The sequence below is a fragment of the Anabrus simplex genome, chromosome 1 (genome assembly GCF_040414725.1).
Source record: "Anabrus simplex isolate iqAnaSimp1 chromosome 1, ASM4041472v1, whole genome shotgun sequence".
In the NCBI taxonomy this organism is placed as follows: Eukaryota; Metazoa; Arthropoda; class Insecta; order Orthoptera; family Tettigoniidae; genus Anabrus; species Anabrus simplex.
The window spans coordinates 1,720,782,430-1,720,799,574 of NC_090265.1; the positions used below are offsets into that span (position 1 = coordinate 1,720,782,430).

A 17,145-nucleotide genomic window follows, 5' to 3' on the forward strand; every position below is an offset into this window, starting at 1 on the left:
AGCTTCGCTTTCTTTCTACATTATGTGCTCTCCAAATATTTTAGTCATCTTTGGTTTTGTAATAGAATATTTTATCAACCTGTAATTTACGCAGTTAACGTGAAAGATGGCCACTGCTAAAGGCGTAAATAAATAAATAAATAAATAAATAAATAAATAAATAAATAAATAAATAAATAAATAAATAAATAAATGTACACAACATTCTCTGTTCTGCGTGACACTGAAGCACGTCCCACGGTTTTCACTCGCTCACTGCCACAGACGTGGCAAGCTCTGGCCACCATTATCTGTCTACGTTCGCACAGCGATTGGGAAGAAAGGCATCATCACAGCATTCTTTCGGAATTAGTAAAAGAAAAAACCATCGATAAAGTATTCCAAGGGTGGATGCCAACCCGTCACTGACTGAGCTTTCTTGCTGTCATAGCAGGGAAATTGTGAAGTGCACGTTATGAGAGATCTCACTCCAGAATTAGGTAAGAAAATGCATTTGTGATCATCGCAATAAAAGTTGTTGACAGATGGAGAGGGAGGCGTTTCACCTGGACCACGGGTATTGCAATAAAAATTACAAAAGCTAATGCTTGCATCGTAGTAACAGTCGATTATGTCGATTCTTGATAATAACGATGAACAACGAAGAAGTAGATATCGCATTCGTGCGCTAAATGCAAGCGACATGTACTAAATTTCCCCGTAGCTTATTTACTAACTTCATGCACATTTAACATATCGCATTATTTATATTTAAAACTACTCACTTTACCGATCCAAGTGTGAAGTCAAAACGAAGTGATTATTGTGCTTCTTCACAGTCTTCCATTTCACACTCGCTGTCCTTAGCTAGAAGTAGACTTAGAAGAACACTGCCCAGTGTTTTGTGATTACATATCCGGACTCCAGGGTAATCAATCATATTATGGGGATTTAAATGAATGTTAAAAATCTCTTCATATGTTTATGAGGGTATTTAGGATGTAAACGAGTGGGTCGTAGAAGTCACTGGTGTAATTATTATTATTATTATAATAAATATAACGGCGTGTGGCCACCAAAGGGGCCTGGTGCAGATCGTTCGAGATGAAGCCGTATAGGCGATGTGTGAGGATGGCCCCTACTTATGATGAATTCTAATGAAGACAACAAACACACCCAGCCCCCGAGCCATTGGAATTAACCAATGAAGGTTAAAATCCCCGTCCCGGCCGGGAATCGAACCCGGAACTCACTGTGCCAAAGGACAGCACGCTAACCATTTAGCCATAGAGCCGGCAGTGACTATTAAGACTCCCAATTAGAGTATGGTTCCAGTGTATGAAACCCTCACCAGGATTACGTTATTCGAGAACTGGAAAGGATCCAAAGGAAAAATGCACAAATTGCTCGGAGTGATTTTCAACAAAAGAGTAGCGTTACGAAATTGTTGTAAACTTTGGGCTGTGAAGACTTGGGAGTAAGGAGCAGAGATGCTCGACTATGTGGTATGTTTCGAGCTGTCAGTGATGAGTTGGTGTGCAATGCCATTACTGCAGTAGACGAATAAGTTTGGAATTTTAAAAGAAGGAAAGGTCATTTGAAGATAATGTTGGAATTTCAATGTAATGTAAACATTGGGGGGCAAATATTCCTTTGTAGGAAGAGAAATTACGGATTGCAACAATTTACCGAGGGAGATGTTAACATTTCCAACTTCCTTGAAATGATTTAAGAAAAGACCAGGAAAACAGTTGCCACCTGGGCAACAGCCCTAAATGCAGTTCAGTGTTGATTGATTGATTGATTGATTGATTGATTGATTGATTGATTGATTGATTGATTGATTGATTGATTGATTGATTGATTGATTGATTGATTGATTGATTGATTGATTGATTTCGTGCTGTACGGGGGGTTACAATATGTATATTGTTATAAAGACTTTCTGCACGACTTTCAGTTATAATATTTTGTTCTGCCACAAACAGTGAATACACGAGATTATATGAAGTTCTCTTTTACCAGTTATAAGCACTATAACCCCAGTTTTACTGCCGAATGCCTTTCCTATCACTATTGTGTAGGCTGAGTGGCTCAGACGGTTAAGGCGCTGGCCTTCTGATCCCAAAGTGGCAGGTTCGATCCTGCCTCAGTCCGGTGGTATTTGAAAGTGCACAAATACGTCAGCCCCATGTCGGAAGATTTATTGGCATGTAAAAGAACTCCTGCGGGACAAATTGCCGGCACCTTCAAAATCCATCAAAAGTAGTTAGTGGGACGTAAAACCATAACACCATTATTATTATCACTGTTGAGTGTTTCTGTGCACATGGAGCCCTGTAGGAAACAGCCATACGCTGTAAAATATCTGGTCGGGTTGGGACTCGAGTTCCCCTTTCCACACTTATTTGTTTAAATTTGAGCCTGACTTTTGGTCTCGGGTGTGGGTGTGTCTCTGGAGTGGAGGGCACGTGTGTGTGTTTTGTGTGATGACGTGGCTGCTATGTACCATAAGGTGCGCCGCTCCTCGCTATGTGGTGAACCTTGCACACCGAACACAATTCGGCCTACACTGCAACGAATGAACGAGTGTAATGAACAGAGAACTTTGTAGCACTCACCTTGCGTCCCAGTGCTGGCGAAATGTCTCTAGTGGCGCGACGCGAGAAGTGGGGTGTTCGGACGGCGGGCGTCCAGTGACTGGCGTATGGTCCAGACGTCGCAGCTTCCCGCGTCTCCTGTAGGCTCACAGCGCATGCGTGGTATTGCATCAACAAGGTGTGCTGCCTCCGCATGCTTGCTTAAGACTGAATCTAGCGTCAAATGAACAGCAGCATCTACAGTATGATACAAAAGTGTGGCAATAGTCAACACCAAGAAAAGACTGGTATGTTTTTGTTAGTATTGTGGTGAATAAGGTTCGGAAGTTAAGGAAAATTCATACTCCTTTCCTGAGCCATTTTATCCGAAAAATAACTGTGAATGACTCGTTCCTGGCCCCGTTTAAACCAATTTGATGTTGCATATAAATATAAATATAAATATAAATATTTCGGCCATTTTTATTGTTTTCCTCATATATTGCTCATTTTAATGATATAAGGCCATAATTGGTTATAATTTCACCATTTCTTCTCTAAACTGAAGCGTCGCTAACATCGTACGCGCTTGATAGCTGCAGTCGCTTAAGTGCGGCCAGTATCCAGTAATCGGGAGATAGTAGGTTCGAACCCCACTGTCAGCAGCCCTGAAAATGGTTTTCTGTGGTTTCCCATTTTCACACCAGGCAAATGCCGGTGCTGTACCTTAATTAAGGCCACGGCCACTTCCTTCCCAGTCCTAGCCCTTTCCTTTGCATCGTCGCCATAAGACATATCTGTGTCGGTGCGTTGTAAAGCAAATAGCAAAAAAAAATCGTACGTGTTATCTTTGTGGAGTTTCAGAGGATTTCCAAATAGTGTAGTAGACATATTTGTCTGTATTTCCCCGGAACAGGCAGGTAGCAGAAATCAGTGTTGCCAACTTATATTTTCAAAATCCGCTAAATACTGCTAAAAATCCGCTTAAATTCCGCCAAGAAATCCGATCTCAAATAATGAGTAATAATAATAATAATAATAATAATAATAATAATAATAATAATAATAATAATAATAATAATAATAATAATAATGATAATAATAAAAGTAAATGTCTGCACTCACCTGATCTGTGAGTTTCACTAAGATTAACCCCTGCCTGCTAGCCGGCGAACTAAAACTTGTAGGCGTTTTACTGACGGGTGAAAACTAGGAATCCCCTACCTCAAGGGCCATACACAGAACAGGCCACTTCATAAAACGGTCTTCCTTCATAGCATAAATATAAATACTACTTTCTCACAGTTTCATTATCTGTCGTCATTCGTCAACTAAGAGATAAGTACCCATTCCGCACGCATTACAAATTTATGATACCATGATCTCATAGCATCAGATCAAAATAACATGTTTTCCTCATGTGACTGCTAGCTCCTGACAGGAAATACGGAATAGCTCGGAGACAGACTGGAGTACAAATTTAAAAAATACTTAAAATGGATCAAACACTAAATTCCGCTATAATAAATCAAGAATTCCGCCAAAAATTCCGCTGTCCGCTAAATGGTATATTTCTCCGCTGACAGTTTTCTAATTCCGCCAAATTTAGCGGAAAATCCGCTAAGTTGGCAACACTGGCAGATTTAGAAGACCTGATTCCAAGAGAGAGCTGCTGTACGGACGTCTTTTAGCACATCTTTATGGACAGGTTAGATTGCGACACTATACGCGTGAGCTCACGGAATGTGACGATAGTGTGTTTCCGCCTTTGAATAGGATGTCACTCCAGTAGATACATGTAACACGTGTATTATCACTGATCACGTTTCGGTACTTAAAATGTTATTAATATTGTAATCCGCCTCTGTTGTGTAGTGGTTAGTGTGATTAGCTGCCACTCCCGGAGGCCCGCGTTCGACTCCCGGCTCTGTCACGAAATTTCAAAGGTGGTACGAGGGTTGCAACGGGGTCCACTCTTCCTCGGGAAGTCAACTGAGTGGAGGTGGTTCGATTCCCACCTCAGCCGTCCTCGAAGTGGTTTTCTGTGGTTTCCCGCTTCTCCTCCAGGCAAATGCCGGGATGGTACCTAACTTAAGGCCACAGCCGCTTCCTACCCTCTTCCTAGTTTGTCCCTACCAAACTTCCCATCCTCTCCCAGGGTCACTGTTCAGCATAGCAGGTGAGACCGCCTGGGTGAGGTATTGGTCCTCCCCCTCATTTGTATCCCCGACCCAAAGTCGCACGCTCCAGGGAACTGCGCTTGACGTGGTAAAGGTGAGATCCCACGCTGAGTCCGAGGGAAAAACCAACCCTGGAGGGTAAACAGATTAATAAAGGAAGAAAGACAAACTACATCCTTAGAACATCAAAGGAACTTAGAACCACAGCCAAAAAAGCTAGACTACAACTATGGAAGACTACGATCTACCTTTCCAGTGGTTGGAGAAGAATTTCGGAAACTTTGTCTGCTAACCATGACGAGCAATGGCCGACTTGGAATTCTCTGAATAGATTGAGATCTGGAGTGGGCAGATCAAAGGTAAATTTAACCAGATGGGGCTACTCTGATAAGAATGTTATTGAGTGTAAATGTGGTGAGGTCCAGACTGTACAATATCTACTTCAATGCCAACAGTGTCCAGCCTCCTGCACTTAGGAAGACCTTCATTACTGCACAGCAAATGCACTGGAAGTAGCCAGGTTCTGGTCACAAGTATTATAATATTTGAACTGTGCCTTGTATGTATATGTTTCTGACGCGAGAATCAATAAACACGTTAGCTGAGTGTCAGTGCTTGTTAAAAGGGTGGGTTCGAATCCCTTGTCAGTCGAGGCAGCAAGGGGACTCAAACCGACTAACAAAGACCTGGCGCCATAACGCTCATGGCCAGCGGGTAGGTACAGTGGTAGCCTACTCATTATTAAAAAAGAAGAGGGAATGCTTGCTTACAAGACAAAGTCCTGAAGGCTACAGGGTGGTTGGTAGCTAGTACTGGGGAATTAACCACCAAAACCTGGCCGAAATGGTAAAGGCGTGCTCGGTTCACCTGCAAGAACGTCGATTCGATTCCCCGTCAGGAAGTTGAAAAATTAAAAAAAAAATAGATTTCCAAATCTGGAGGTACGCATGGCCCTGAGGTTCACTCAGCCTACACCAAAACTGAATTCGAGGTCAAAGGTGGCTACTGCACCGTAACAATTGAAGAGGTTATGGATAGTGGAAGTCTTACCTTCCACCCCTCCAAGGACCTTCATGCGCTGTACGGAGATGACCAAAAAAAAGACTAGTTTTTGACAAGAATATGTTTTATTGTAAACGTAACGCGACAAAATGTGTACCATCAGTGACGTCACATTAGTTGTTATCGTAGGCTTTGGTCGCCAAAGTTGCTGCGGCTGTGGATTTGTATAAATAGGGTGTGTTGAAATGGAAAGTGTACTGTCATTGACGTCACATTAGTTGTTATCATAGGCCTTGATCGCCAAAGATGCTGCGGCTACAAGTTAAGTTCCTTCGACGTAGAGATGCAGTTCTCCTTGATATAACATAAAGTTTCATTTATCCAAAGGCATATGCATAATCAGTAGCTTTTCGCAAAGAGACAACTTTAATTTTAAAAAACTGATACCGGTATCCCATATGTGGCATTTTGCTAACTCGTACCGGCTCATACTGGCCCACATTAATCACATGGCTTTTAGTGCCGGGAATGTCCGAGGACATGTTGGGCTCGCCTGATGCGGCCGTGGGCTACTTGCGCGTCTAGAAACGAAATGATGATAATACAAGGTGGAACCCCGTGTCGGCACATAGCCTACTTCTGTTGAATAACCCCAAGGGCATGCTCCAGCTTCAACGTCTCCATCCGACGAATCAACAGCGTCATATAACCTGACTGCGTATGAACACTGTAGAGAAGTTTGATGTTGAACCCAGACTTTTGGAACGCTATCCAGTGGTTAGAAATTGTGTATCACCCTCTGGCCCACCCATTGGGCTAACATTCTGACGGCGAACATTTTGTCCACCAACGAGATTCGAACCGGTTCAGCAAGGTGTCAGACTAGGCGGGCTTTTCTCGCGCCTAACTAAGTGGCACCGGGCAGTTTGCCCCATTTCTCTCAAAACACGAACAACAAAAGTAGGAAATAAGTTGTCACGGAGAATTTCTTAATAGTCGACAGTGGCGTAACGAGAATTATCATATTTCTACCTTAATATCGCAAAAGTGTACAAAACATTTCAGGTTTCTGGCTTCCCGAATATCAGTCGTATCAGACTGTGGTCTATACTGCGGTACATCCACATTTCCAGGATAACAAACACCACTTCTTGCGACACCAATTCTGGTTTAGGTTTCTTCAACCGAATCCCTTTCTTGGTATTTGAAGTGTGAGCTGTGTGAGACACGTGCAACATGATTACAGCATTACTTGCTGAATACCATGAGTTTAGCTTTCTGAATGTTGATATTAAGGTCAAACTAGCTGCTTACTCCGTTCATGTCCATTAGAAGGAATTGAAGGTCTTCTAAATTGTCAATTTTATATTTCTTCCCTCTTCATCTTGATTCAGCCTCATCAAAAGCGACTAAAAAAGAAATCGCACTTTCGTACATTTCTCTTCTACGGACAGAAGAGCATAGAATCATCGCTCTGGTTTTAGGCTGCGAGAGAGCAAGTACAGATACTTTGCTTATTGCCTCTTAGTTGCCTCTTGCGACATGCAGGTGTACAGATCATGCTTCCTATGACTCCAACCACATGGTAGATAAAGAGTTCCGATAAATAGAAAGAAAACTGAATGTATCAAGTATGTTTATTATTATTATTATTATTATTATTATGATTATTATTATTATTATTATTATTATTATTATTATTATTATTATTATTATTATTATTATTATTATTATTATTATTATTATTATTATTATTATTATTATTATTATTATTATTATTATTATTATTATTATTATTATTATTATTGTTATTGTTACCGTGTTTTTGCGGTAGTTAGAGGTGAAAGAAGGTGCGGGTGTGAACGGGCCTCAAGCTACGAAATTAGAGTTCAGGTAAAATTAACAAAGTTATATTTTCTTTTCGAAATAAAGAAATAACAAGCATGGCAGGTACAGAGTAGCAAGTCAATTAAAATGTAGTTACAATATTTACTGGATTTGGGCTTCGCGCCCCGACTTCACAATGCTTGGGCAATCAGCCCAACCTTACTTCAAAATAAGTATTAACAGAGGGGCAGAAAACCCCATTCATGCTCAGGAGCACTTGCTCCAAATTACACAGAAAAGCCTCCTCGAGGCATACAACACTTAATTTTCAAGAAAGAGCCGCTCGCTCTCAAACTTTAAGCCTCTCAAAAGGCCACACCAAACTCCACCTTCAAGTTGTCCTCTCTGGACATAGACACAGGGGTAAAATACCCAACCTACTGAGGTCTATTAAGTGAGAAAAGATTAATTACATGACCTCTAAAATAACAATTTGAGAGGAGGCGAACTTGCGCTCCTAATACGCTTTGTTTAAAACCTACTTGGCACTAGGCCGTTAATACAAGGGCTAATCCCATACTAAAGAGGTGACTTAAGAAGGAAATAATTTACATTAAGTTAAAGAAGAATAGGTTGAGAAAAAAATAAGTTCACCTCAAAACAATATGAGTGGGAGCTCGAGAGGGTTAAGCACTCTCTATCCCAATATGTAGTTTAAAAGATAGAATAGATACAAGTTTCTTTACATTTTAAGGAAGGTTACATAATGGAAAAACTTCGGACCCGCCCCGAGAGTTAAACTGCTGAGCAAGCAAGAAAAGAAGTAATTAATCGGCCATTACCTTGTTGTTGACCGCTGCCGGAGAAAGAGGCGCTTCCCGCCCCCTGCTATGTACTTTACACACAGAAAGATGGAACAGAAGTGGCGCAGAGACCCTAAAATCAGCAGTTTATATACTCTCGCGAAAAGTTCGAGGCGTTTGGGGAATGAGAACACCCTCCCACAAAAACTTTATTGGCTAACCAAGAAAACCCCTACACAATATGAAGAAGAAACACATAATTGGTGGAAAATTAATTCAAGAAATTCGGGATTGGCTAAATTCAAAACAAGGGGAAAGAAAGGGTTAATATTGCCAACTTAAACAATGACTGAAAGAAATTTAGCAAAGAACAAACTTTTGAAATTAAATTTTCTCCAAAAGAACAGTTCTTTCACTCCGCACTAGGGTGCACTATTGTTGATCTTCAGTAGTGTCCTCTAGAAGAGAAAGTTCACACTTCTTACTACAAGCAAAACAAAAATACGTCGAAAATGACACAGTTCAAAAACTCCAAAATTTCCAGGTAGTGACATCTTCTGAGAAAGTAGAAAATTAATACCGTAGATAAAGTTCAGACTTCCTCCAGCAGAGGAGTTTCAACTGGCGCAAATTTTAAATTAGCGACGTGGAGGTGTACCGCCCGGTACAATTATTATTATTATTATTATTATTATTATTATTATTATTATTATTATTATTATTATTATTATTATTATTATTATTAACAAATACGTCACAATTGGGAAATATCCCGGTGGCAATGGTCACTTACAGTAGTGTGATAATAATACATACATACCCAACAACAACAACACGAGTACAACATGCAATACCATGGAAAGAAGATATTACAAGAAATACTATTAGTTCAACATTCTAAATCCAGCATCGTCGTATACAAATTCACACATACCTTAAATAATTCAGATGCTTTAATACTACAATTTACAGTGGTTTGACCGTTGCGTTAAAACACGACACCAAAGCAAACCAAACCCCATGGCACTACAGCCCCTCAAGAGCCTTGGCCTACCAAGCGACCGCTGCTCAGCCTGAAGGCCTGCAGATTACGAGGTGTTGTGTGGTCAGCACAAGGAATCCTCTCGGTCGTTATTCTTGGCTTTCTAGACCGGGGCCGCTATCTCACCGTCAGATAGCTCCTCAATTCTAATCACACAGGCTGAGTGGATCTCGAACCTGCCCTCAGGTCCAGGTAAAAATCCCTAACGTAGCCGGGAATCGAACCCGGGGCTTCCGGGTAAGAGGCAGACACACTATCCCTACACCACGGGGCCGGTACTAAAACACGACACCGCCACATAGAAATGTACACAATTTAGGAAATGCTGTAGTCTGTTCTTGAAGCATCTTGAAACATACATCGACAAAGTAATGGTGACAAAATGCAAGACATTCTATTTTGCTAGTTGCTTTACGTAGCACCGAAACAGATAGGTCTTATGGCGACGATGGGACATTGAAGGGCTAGGAGTGGGAAGGAAGCGGCCGTGCCCTTAGTTAAGGTACAGCCCCAGCATTTGCCTGGTGTGAAAATGGGAAACCACGGAAAACCATTTTTAGGGCTGCCGACAGTGGGGTTCGAACCTACTATCCCCGAATACTGGATACTGGCCGCACTTAGGTGACTGCAGCTATCGAGCTCGGTCAAGACATTCTAGACCTCGTAAATATAATATTATTATTATTATTATTATTATTATTATTATTATTATTATTATTATTATTATTATTATTATTATTATTATTATTACCATGTTTTTGTGGTAGTTAGAGGTGAAAGAAGGTGCGGGGTGGTGAACAGGTCTCAAGCTACGAAAGTAAAATTAATTTAAAATTTAACAAGGTTATATTTTCTTTTCAAAATTAAGAAATAACAATTACGGCAGGTACAGAGTAGCAAGGCAACAAAAGGTGCAATTACAGTATTTACAGTATTTAGGCTTCGAGCCCCGAATTCACACTTCTAGGGCAATTAGCCCAACTTTACTCCAAAATAAGTTTTACCAGAGGGGCCGAAAACCCCATTCATGTTCCAGAGCACTTGCTCCAAATTACACAGAAAAGCCTCCTCGAGGCATACAACACTTAATTTTCAAGAAAGAGCCACACGCTCTCAAACTTTAAGCCTCTCAAAGGCCACACCAAACTCCACCTTCAAGTTGTCCTCTCAGGACATAGACACAGGGGTAACATACCCAACCTACTGAGGTCTATTAAATGAAAAAGGGGTAATTACATGACCTCTAAAATAACAATTAGAGAGGAGGCGATCTGCACTCCTAATGCATTTGTTCTTAAAACCTAATCTGGCTCTAGGCCACTAATGCAAGGGCTAATCCCATACTACGGAGGTGACTTTAGAAAAGAAACAAATTTACATAATGTTAAGGAAGAATAGGTTGAGAAAATAAGTTCACCTCAAAACAATATGAGTGGGAGCTCGAGAGGGTTAAGCACTCTCTATCCCAATATGTAGTTTAAAAGATAGAATAGATACAAGTTTCTTTACATTTTAAGGAAGGTTACATAATGGAAAAACTTCGGACCCGCCCCGAGAGTTAAACTGCTGAGCAAGCAAGAAAAGAAGTAATTAATCGGCCATTACCTGGTTGTTGACTGCCGCCGAAGAAAGAGGCGCTTCCCGCCCCCTGCTATGTACTTTACACACGAAAAGATGGAACAGAAGTGGCCCGGAGACCCTAAAATCAGCAGTTTATATACTCTCGCGAAAAGTTCGAGGCGTTAGGGGAATGAGAACACCCTCCCACAAAACTTTATTGGCTAACCAAGGAAACCCCTACACAATATGAAGAAGAAACACATAATTGGTGGAAAATTAATTCAAGAAATTCGGGATTGGCTAAATACAAAACAAGGGGAAAGAAAGGGTTAATATTACCAACTTAAACAATGACTGAAAGAAATTTAGCAAAGAACAAACTTTTGAAATTAAATTTTCTCCAAAAAAACAGTTCTTTCACTCCGCACTAGGGTGCACTACTGTTGATCTTCAGTAGTGTCCTCTAGAAGAGAAAGTTCACACTTCTTACTACAAGCAAAACAAAAATACGTCGAAAATGACACAGTTCAAAAACTCCAAATTTTCCACGTAGTGACATCTTCTGAGAAATTTGAAAATTAATACCGTCAACAAAGTTCAGACTTCCTCCAGCAGAGGAGTTTCAATTGGCGCAAATTTTAAATAAGCGGCATGGAGGTGTACCGCCCGGTACAGACCTCCCCCCCCCCAAAGGTTCCTCCAGGGGTGACACATGCAATTTGTTTGGAAAGGTCCAAGTTTTGATGTTGATATGGAGATTAATTGCCGAAGTATTTATAAGATTTTCTTAATGTGGTTTGATTCAGTTTCAAAATTTTTGTTGTAACTGGTGAAGTAAAGTTTTTATGTTTGTAGAAGTTGAATTCAGAAGGAAAACTTTAGTTTTTAAAGTTGAGGAAAATTTTCTAAGTCCACCAAATATTGCAGTAGAATACCCAAGAAAAGGTAGTAAAGTTGATCTGGAATGTCCATATAGTTGATGTTGATTAAGTTGGATGGCCAGACCGGCCGTTGCAGCTTGCGTCCAGAGGAGGCCGCTCGGACCCCTCAAGTACCCTGAGATACCGCTCGCCCGCACTATGAGGGGAGCAGTGGTGTTGAAGCACGCCGCGCCAGCGGTGAACATATACAGGCTGCGGGCAAGTAGCAGGTCGTGCGCCGCACATCAGCCTTGGCCGGGAGGAGAGCTCCGGCTCGCCATGCACATGTCGTCCTCGCTGGAGAAGAGGGGGCCCTTCCTCTAACCCAGTCGCAGCACGGCGCCGCGTGGCTGCGGGGGCACTGAAACATAAAAGCTAGGCGACAGAATTGTTGGACCATCATCATTTTGAGGGCACAGGCTTGTGGAGAGGTTGAGGGGCCAGCGGCGTGCAGATATCCATGGCATTAATTAAGCCACTGTGTAGAGTGGAGCAGGAGACGGGAGCGTGGTAATGGCCGTGGCAAGGACAGGATGGCAGTTTAACGTTTCGGGGCAGGTTTCACAAAAATGCTTACATATAAAACAAAATACTATAGAAGGGGCAGAAAGCCTTAAAAGTGAAACTCAAAAAAAAAGTATAACCTTCATATTCCTTTCACGATTATATGAAGCAAGTTAACCCAGAAATTACACCGGTTTCACCTGTGACAGGTGAACCCTAAATATCCTCTCGGTGGCTGGATTGCTTAATAATAATGTGACCGGCGTAAGGAAATCTAGAATGATACACGGCCCATGAAATCTGGGGGCAAGCTTGCCCGCGGGAACAAAATTCTTGACCATCACCTGGTCACCTACCTTCAAATGGGTGGGTCTCCGTCCACGATCATATCTTTCCCTAACCTTTTCATGAGATACTTTAAGATTGGCTTTAGCCTTCTTCCAAAGATTAATATTAGCCGGATCTATTGTCTCGGGTAGAATGTCACTCAGAGACCAGAGGTTAGAGAGCGGCGTGTTGGGAACGAACTTGAACATCAAAGAAGCTGGAGTAAACTTGTGAGATTCATGAACCGCCGAATTCAAAGCAAAAGCTAACCAATGCAGGGACGTGTCCCACCTGGAATGATCTTCATGGTGATAGGCAATAAGCGCGGACCTGAGATTACGGTTAACCCGTTCAGCCAGAGATGGTTGAGGGTAATAAGCAGAAGTAGTTACATGAGAGATGGACAAGTCAAAGCAGAATTTACGAAATAAATTAGATGTAAAAGCCTTAGCATTATCAGATACAATATATTGGCACGGACCAAAAGAAGCAAAAATAGAATTTAGGCAAGTAATGGTGGACTGAGCGGTAGCCAGCTTAGTCGGAAATAACCAGGAAAATCTAGTAAAGCCATCTACGCATACAAAGATGAACTTGTTGGCATTTCCCTTTGACTGGGGGAAGGGTCCTACATAATCAATATACAGGCGTTCCATGGGGCGCGACGCTTGATGCGAAGACAAAAGGCCTACCTTGGTGGACATGGTGGGTTTACTGAGCAAACAAGATTTACAAGCTTTTACTAGTTCACGGATTTCACCGTCCATACCCTTCCAGATGAACCTTTCACGAATGTTTTCACGAGTTTTAAAGATTCCAAGATGCCCTCCTAATGGGGTCTCATGATAATACTTGAAGATCATAGGTACAAGAACAGCTGGAACGACAACCTTCATCATCTTATCATGCCTCGAAGGGCAACATGGAACACCATTCCTCAGAACATAAGGGACAACATGTTCCCCAGAAGAAAGGATTTCCATTATCGGAGCCAGCGTCGGATCTTCACGTTGGTATTTCTCGATATCCCTAAAGAGCATGGGAGCATCTGTTAAGATGGCATTAACACCAGGTAGTATGGACTCGGGAGGTGATGAACTGTCGACCGGTTCGTGGGTCTCGACGTCGTTGGAAAACATACGGCTGAGTCCATCAGCGACAACATTTTCGGTACCTCTGATATGCCGGACATCGAATTGGAAGGCAGAAATACGGATGGCCCAACGGGCTATACGACCAGTACGACGCGGCCTACCTAAGACCCAGCTTAAGGCTTGATTATCTGTCTCCAGGTCGAATTTGACATGTTCCAGATAGAGACGGAACTTTTCTAAGGCAAATAAGACTGCCAACCCTGCGAGCTCATAGATATAATACTTGGCTTCTTGAGCCGACAAGGTCCTAGATGCATAGGCGATGGGTCGCCTCCCTAGTTCAGTCTCTTGAAGAAGGACTGCAGCTACTGCTGACGACGACGCGTCGGTTTGGACAATGAATTTCTTCGAGAAATCAGGCATAGCAAGTACAGGGGCATTACAGAGAGCTAATTTAAGATCCTCAAAAGGGGCTTGTTGAGAAGGTCCCCACTCGAATTTGATGCCTTTCCTACGAAGAAGGTTTAAGGGCGCCACTCTATTAGCGAAGTTAGGAATAAACTTCCTGAAGAAATTCACCATACCAATGAACCTGGCGATACCTTTGGTGTCCTTAGGTGGTTTAAAATCACGGATGGCCTGTGTTCTGGAATGATCGAATGCTACACCATCAGGTGACACAATATGCCCTAGGAATGACATAGAGGGCTTAGCAAAGGCAACCTTGGACAACTTGACAGTTTACCCAGCCTTACGAAGGCGATTGAGAACTTCTCGCAGATGATCTAGATGTTCTTCCAAATTCTCCGAAAATACGACGACATCATCCAAGTAGTGATACAAGTACTCAAATTTGATGTCGGAGAAGACCCTATCTAGCAGCCTAGTGAGTACAGCTGCTCCCGTGGGGAGCACGAAAGGCACGCGGTTGTATTCGTATAAATTCCAGTCCGTGGCAAACGCTGTAAGATGTTTAGACTCTTCGGCAAGGGGAATTTGATTATAGGCCTGATTCAAGTCCAAGATAGTAAAGAACTTGGCCTTACGAAACCATGAAAAACAAGAATGAAGGTCAGGAAGGGGCACGGATTGCAACACCACCTTCCGATTGAGAGCCCTATAATCAATGACAGGCCTGAAGCCTCCTTGGGGTTTCGGGACTAGAAAAATAGGCGAAGAATACGCCGACTTAGAGGGCCTAATAATACCATCCTTCAACATTTGATCGATGATTTCTTTCAGAGCCTTCATTTTAGGTGGAGATAGCCTATAAGGTGGAAAACGGACAGGAATTGAATCCGTGACCTCAATTTTGTATTCAATAAGGTCAGTAACACCAAGAGTATCCGAGAACACCTCTGGAAATGACTGACATAATTTACGAATACTATCAGCCTGCTCCTCAGGTAGATGTCTAAGGTCTAACAACATCTCATCCTGGCTAGGCGAAATAGATGAACATGATACAGAATTACACTTTAACAAGGGAATTTTACAATTGGACGCAAATTTGAATGTGCACGACTTACTCTGAAGATCGAACACAAGACTAGTGTGAGAAATGAAATCCGCTCCCAGTATGATGGGGCAAGACAAGTGCTTAGCCACAAACAGTTTGGTTTTCCATGTAAATTTAAAAATACGAATTTTGACCTTACAGAACCTAGAATTTCTAATGGAGATGAATTAGCCGAAACATATTGAACAGTAGATGAGCCGTAGTCAGGTAATTTACAAACAGACTTCAATTTTGAATACCATTGGTCCGAAATAATTGAACAAACACTGCCTGAATCTAATAGAGCGGTTATAGGCTCGTTATTTAACTCAATCTTAAGAAAAGGAACAGGTGCGGGGGTATCCGCCGCAATCCTAAGACATTCTTTGGGGCATTCGAAAGATGGATTTGCAAATTGAACGTTCCCTGAATTCACGACCTTTCTGCCAGGGGCTGAGCCTTGGGAAGCAGAATTAGTCGACTCAGCCGAAGCCGCTAGTCACATTTTATTATTGGCATTGGTGGAATTTGCACCAGAGTTGAGCAGGAGGGGGTGCTATTTGAGTTTGGGCAATTCTTGGCGATATGTGAGAAAGCCCCACATTTAAAACAGCCTTGTGATGAACCAGCTCCATTATTTGCCCTACTAGACTTGATCAGTGGACACTTATTGCGAAGATGGTCAGGCGACCCGCAAGCATAACATTTACGAGGTGTGACTGATCGGCGAGGTGGAGGCCGAGTATTACTAAAAGAAGGCGGGGGTTCTTTCGCGACACGCAAGGAATCGGCGTATCTCACTCCTTCCGCTGAGACGGCCAACGCTTCAAGTTCGGAGAAAGTTTGCGGGCACGCCGCGAAACACAAATATGACCTATAGGGTGGTGAAATTCCTTCTACAATAGCCTGTACAATCTGATCTTCAGGAAAATGAAGGGCAAACACCCTAGTATAAAACTTAATGTCTTGTATGAAATCAGCCAGATTTTCATCCAATCTCTGTAGTCGATAATAGTACTTCTGAATCAGAGATGACCTCGCGCGGGCGGGAATAAAATTTGCAAGCAAGTGTGCATGAAAATCTTCAATAGATGACTGTTCGGCTATGGCTCTTACTATTTTGTCAGAGAGAATACCAATTGCATAAGGATAGATGATTTGCAAAATTTGACATGGAGAAAGAGAAAACACAAGGGCATGATCCTGAAATTCAACTAAAAATCTTAAAAAGGAAATTACTTCACTGGTGGTATTAACGGAAAACTTAGAGATACCTCTGAACAACATTGCCAATGGATGAGGCAAACTGCTGAACCCGGGTGACATAGTAGGTAAAGGTTTCAGTGGCAAGGAAGTTAATTCAGAACGTACATTATTTAATGAGTTACGGCGTTCAGACTCGTCCAATGGGGCAGAGGTTGTTTGAGCAGCGATGGTTTTCCTATTTACTTCTCCCTTAGGAGGCTCTTCCTCGCTACCTACATTCGTTGTGGTGGGTAGATCGCTTTTGGGAGGAACCTCCCCCGTTAACAATTGAGTGACCTTGCTAGATAATTCAGAAATATTTTCAAGCAGCGTACTAGCTTCCTTCTTCTGAACGTCATTCAGCTTTAGAGACAACAGATCGTTAACTCTATTTGAAAAATGAAACAGCCTGGCTTGCACACGCTTAATTTGATTAGGAGAAGGATCATTTTCATCAAAAAAACTAACTACAGATGCTAGCCCAGTAATATTCTCGACGATCGTGGAAAGAGAGTCGTCAATTTCTTTCTCTCCCAAGGTGGGGATGGAAATGGGCAAATCAAGGGACTCTCTAATCTTGTTTGT

At 42.1% G+C, this 17,145-nt stretch overlaps 1 protein-coding gene across 1 annotated transcript in view; it reads right to left on the reverse strand.

Annotated features, from left to right (window-relative positions):
- Window positions 1-2,667, reverse strand: part of LOC136864057 (potassium voltage-gated channel protein Shaw) — a 754,891-nt gene extending 752,224 nt beyond the window's left edge. Inside the window, exon 1 of the mRNA XM_067140592.2 lies at window positions 2,601-2,667. The gene's annotated coding sequence lies outside the window, so the exon portion shown is untranslated. The remainder of the gene's footprint in view (window positions 1-2,600) is intronic.
- Between the last annotated feature and the right edge of the window lie 14,478 nt (window positions 2,668-17,145).